The sequence below is a fragment of the Cajanus cajan genome, chromosome 8 (genome assembly GCF_000230855.2).
Source record: "Cajanus cajan strain Asha chromosome 8, NIPB_CcT2T_4, whole genome shotgun sequence".
NCBI classification, from domain to species: Eukaryota; Viridiplantae; Streptophyta; class Magnoliopsida; order Fabales; family Fabaceae; genus Cajanus; species Cajanus cajan.
The window spans coordinates 57631192-57637280 of record NC_138524.1 but is presented as its reverse complement, the minus strand read 5'-3'; positions in this window follow the sequence as shown (position 1 = coordinate 57637280).

The window sequence follows — 6089 nt, the reverse complement described above, 5'->3', positions numbered from 1 at the left end:
TGAATCAACTAATTATGTCTCTCCAATTTCCTTCAACAATTCACTCGTTACTCAAGTCATACCTAGTTTTACACTACTAAGAGTAATCTCACAAGTCAAACTTAAATCCCTAATTTGAGCCCAAAGATCCATCTCTCTAATCATAAGGGAAGATAAATATAAAGGTTTCCTACTCAAAACATCGGTCACCACAATGGCTTTGGCCAAATAACAAATAAGATCAAAATCTTATTCCTTAAGAAATTCCAACTATCTCTTTTGTCTCATATTCAACTCCTTAGGGTCTAACGAATATTTAAGGTTCTTATAATCACTAAATACCTCAAGCTTAGAATCATATTGGTAGTGTCTCCAAATCTTAGTGTAAATATTACAACCGCTAATTTAAGGTCATGGGTAAGGTAATTCCTCTCATGAATTCTCAATTTCCTAGAAGCATAAGCTACTACTGTTCCTTCTTGCATCAACACTCTGTCCAAACCTATCTTAGAAGCATAACTATATACCACAAAAGACTTACTAAAATCTAGTAGTATTAACACTAGTCAATCTTTTGTTAAGAATTTGGAAACTACTCTCGTACTTACTATCTCCCACAAGGGCAACACTCTCCTTAGTCAATCTGCTCAAAGGTAATGTTATCTTAGAAATTTACTCAATAAATCTCTAATAACAAGAAAACTCCTAACCTCACTAACTAACTTAGGTATCTCCCACTTAAGCATAAATTCTACCTTAAATAGATCTATATTATACCTCCGCTAGAAATTACAAGACCTATAAAATTCACTTCATACAATCAAAAATCACACTTAGATAAATTAGCGTAAAGCTGTCTTGGATATATTCTCACACTCAATTCCAATATGATGATATCACACCCTAAGGTCAATCTTACTAAACACATAAATACTCGCTAATTGATCCATAAGGTCATCTATCCTCATATCAACATACATGCATATCAAATCATATTAGAATACCTACTTTTAAACCTTCATATATACCATCCCTAAGCATGTACGAATCAATCACCGATTAAACCATATAGCATGTACATGAACCAACCTTACCACATAGCACCATACCATCTTAAACAACCTCTCAATGGAAACACCTCAAAACATCATATCCAAATAAGTTTTTATCCATGTTATGCCTAGCAACTCAAAAACATCATGACATCATATACCTCCCTTCAACAACTGTCAAAACAAATGATACCTAGAGAGTTATACTCATCCAAATGATCTCAAACCTATCTCAAAAGAAAGCTAAGAGAATAAGCTACAACTCTTATGAAGACATGAGATTCTAAAAAAAATCCCCTTCTTTGCTAAAAAAATTCAAAAACCACAACATATATATTCAATGGTTACAGCTAGACTTCTGATTACCAAAACAACTATAACTGAAGTTCTAAACCTTCGTTTTACCTGATTCCAGTGCCATTAAAAAGATAACATCTAAGGCTATAACTTTCATGAAGACCGCAAAATCTAACTCTATCAATACTATACTGATACTGGCACAACAAAACTACAACGAAAATATCCCCTATACCATACAACAATAGTGTACTAACATCCCACAAAATACCTCAACCATTCCAAACTCACTTCTTTCCACCTTAAACTCATATCCAAGCTTTTCACTACAATTCTAAACCAAAACAACTCACACATTAAGCACAAAAGACTTATAACTGAAATAAAATCCTCATGCAACCTAACCCCTAACTAGTTTAATATGCACGTATCAAAACTTAAGGAAATCACCAACACTTTGACCTTTCATCAATAATGCTCAAAGCTCTAATGCTCAACACATAACCTCATGGATTCAATCATTACAAATATAGCTTTCATAAACTCCACCAATCGTAAACTATTAATACACTCGACTAATCAATGTCTTACCCACATCCAAGGTTCTAATAGTTTTAGTTTGTTAGCACAAGGCTTCGTCCACTATTACTGGCACATATGCTTGCAACACGAGCGATACCACTCAACCACTACTTCTTACATAAGCAAGAAGTATCAAAACAAGTAAGCAATCATGAATAGCATCAGCTAAGCTATATCATGTCTATCAGCCAAATTCTGAGAAAACGATACACACAATTGAAGAAACAACAAAACATAATCAATCATCATACTAGCATATCAACAAGTTTCACAATCAATTCATTCCATCATTCTTCTACCAAACAAACATAGTAGACTCATAACTCACGGCCGATTAGATCGACCTGTTCTGATACCACTAAATGTGACACCCTTACTATCCCAACACATATATTGTAATAATAAAACTAACAAATAAATTTTCATCTTCGGTAAAAGGGTTCACATAAAAACCTTCACAAATGTTCTTCAATATCCAAAATGATTGAAAATAAAACTTGGAAAGTAAAACTTAAGAGTTTACAAATTATTTTGAAAATAATAGATACAACTCCAAATCTATATAAAAATCCATGTCCTAGAAATCTTCTGCCCCGATGTCACAATATCAGAGCATACCCATAATTTAACTGTTGGCATTCTAGATGCCACTCATAGCCGGATCTTCCTCACCTAAAACATCCTCAAATTTTACGGTGAGAAGAGAAAACATCTATATGTAAAGCACACAAGGAAAAACAAAACATAATCTCATCAATTAATGAAATATTTACAAGCATATCCATACATTCTAATTCTAACAATCATGCATCATATTCACATCACAATTTCACAATCACACCAGTCTATCACAAATCTTGCAATTAACACTATGCCAATGGTCACGCCACCTCAAGGTCATGCCACTCTAGAAACAAGTGATACGTATTAATTGCCTCACTCATCCCACACTATGCCAGGGGCACGCCGTCCCTGTAGCATCACTTACCTAGGGTCGTCTCATCCTTGCTCATATGTGTGAGGAACCACAATCACATCACAATCACAATCATCGCAAATCTTACTATGTCAAGGTCACGCTACCCTTCAACCTAGGGTCGTACCTGACATCACACTGTGTCAAGGTCACGCTACCCTTTTAGTAGCCTAGGGCCGTGCTCACCCTTGACATAACACTGTGCCAAGGTCACGCTACCCTTTTAACAATCTAGGGTCGTGCTCACCCCTGGTCATCAGTATGAGGATCCATAACTACATCTCATTCACATTCCACACATCTCATTTCATAACTCAAATTCATATCACATACACAATTCCATATCACATACAAAACAAATAAGTCCAACAAAATAAGGGTTTACACACCCCTCAAGCAATTCACATCTAGATCATCAATTCTTAACAAGTAATATAACAATAACATTCATAAATTAATATAATAATCAATGGAATTACCAATTTAATATAATCTTATCATAAATGGTAAAATCCCCAATTATTCCAAAATCTAACTCACAGACACTTTTCTGTAATTTCGTTCTCTCTCCCAAATCATCATTCTTACAATTTAAATATATATTTCTAATCCTCAATACATGTAAAATCTAATGGGATCAACAATTCCTCAAACAGAAATAATTATAAAATTACTCATAATCTTAAGGGACTCTTCCTCTTCCTAATTCTCTCATGTAACTCTACATACAAATAATTCCATTTTCCCCCGTACTTGGATAAACAGTAGATGAAACTAAAACAGAGATCTCCTTGGTCTCCTCCTCTAAGTTCCCCTCGGTCTTCAGAGAGTGTAGAAGGAAAAGAAGAGAATGTAGAAGAAAGGAGTCAGAACTGAAAGAAGTCAGAACTGAAAGAAGTCAGAACTGAAAGAAGTCAGAACTAAAAGGTGTGCTTTTTGGGAGTGCCAGAGTTCTCTATTTATAGGCACCAGGCATCGCCGGAACGGCCCGTTTCTAATCTGGAATTGCTCGTTCTGGACTTTGACGGCACGTGTAAAATTTTCATCCAGAACGACCTTTTCTCAAACCATAACGGCTCGTTCTGGGGTTGCACTTAACCCACAATGGCCATATCTGGAACGACCCATTCTCAATTAGGGTTATAGGCTTTTTTGGTGATTTGGAACGCCCCGTTCCAATTTGGGAACGCCCCGTTCCCGTCTAAAATTTTTAGACAATTTTTGTATTTTGGAACGGCCCGTTCTAAACTACAAAATCACTCTCGTTTTAATAGTTTGGAACGACCCGTTCCAATTTGGGAACGACCCGTTCTAGGCTGCTAAATTACCCCTAATTGGCCTTTGGGCCCTCAAACAATTTGTGAAAATCGGGCTGTTGCATGTTACATCACTAGTGACCCTAAGGTTCACCTTGTTAGCTTGTTACATCACTGGTATGCGGCCTAAGCGGCACACCTGGAATATATCATATATGCACATGATGCATGTCACACATTCACTATTTCATTAACTCAACATTTCACTTGTCATGGAATTTCATGTCTCATATCATCACATTTCACATTCTCAGTCATAGCTTATCTCATTTCATCACGTTTCACATTCTCATAATCGTAGCTTATCTCATGTCATTTGTTCATATTTTACAAAGTCATATTCATAATTGTTCCTCATAGGGTTTCGTACAGGTACCCACAGAGCACTCTAATTCATATCAAAACTTATCTAATTTTGAAATCAAATACATATTTACACTCTACATCACAGAAGGAACACAACAGAACAATCAAAAGGCAAAACAGAAAACATTCATATTTAAAAATCATTTGATACTTCATTTCATTAATTCAAATTGACGGATAATCATAAAATCATTTTATACATTGATTCGAATTATTGAAACGGAGTATCAAATAATTTTCAAATTTTCTAAAACTTTGCAGATTTGATCTATACATTAAGAAATTTAAACTGAACGGTTGGATCGTTGAAATTTGATGTACAACATGAGTTATTGAATAGAGTAAGTCTAGGTAGACTTACTCCTAAAGTAAAATGATCCCTCCTATATATATATATATATGTGGGTTTATCCTTATATATTGTGTATGTTGTTTATGGATGGGAAGCATTCTCACTCCCTATGTTTGTATACTTGTGTTTGGATTGAACACCATTTGTAGGATAAGAGCAAGTACAAGAAGATGTATATGAAGAGGGGGAACGTTAAAAAGGGGTATACTTTGATAGTATGACATCCGAGCTAAATTTTAGAATTAGTAGTTGTTGAGTTGTTAAATTTCTATTTGATTATGTTTTATTGTCAAAACTCTATTGATTAAAGAGGTCGTTCTTATTTTGATTAAAATAATATTTTATATATTTCTTTGTTTTAATTAAGTGATGGATAAATTTTTATGAACCTTTTACAAGTTATTAAATCAAGAAAGTTACTATAATTATTTTTGTATTTCCAAAAGTTTTATAATTTACTTATTAAATTATTTAGGGTAGAAAGGTGTCATAATATGTATATTTCTCAATTTTAAAAAAATGTAGTGGGGTGGGGCAAGTATGTCGGTGGGTAGGAACAAGGGCGAGGCAAGGACTTATATACCTGCACCTGTATTTGAATTATAGCTTGATTTCCCAAATTGAAAAAAAAAATTGTACCCAAACCTTACCATCTTTATTAGTAGTATAAATAATGCACTATTATTTCTTCATTATAACATGACTATACATTGTCTAAAACATGCTATTTAAGTTTTGGTTTTTATGAGTTTTCATTTTTGTATTTTGTAGTTAATTTCTATTAATTTTCTGTCTTTAAATGTTCATTTTATATTTGGATTGATAAGATGTAATTTGAAGAACTTTCTATATAGTGATCGATTAAATGGTTAAGTTTTGATATCTAACATGATTAGGTCTCATTATGTAACAATTAAAAGATAAAACAAAAGAATAAAAATAAACACTTTATTAATAACCTTTCTAGAGATATAAACTCATGTGATTTTAAATTTTTCTCTTTCTAGTATTGAAACTCATCTGTAAAGCTCCCAAAAATATTGTCAACTGAATATTAACTAAATTTTGTCTAAATGCGTATCTAATTTATATACTAATATATTGTGTTAATTCATAGTATTATGTAACACATTGCTAATTGAATAAAAAAAATGCATGATAAAGTTAAA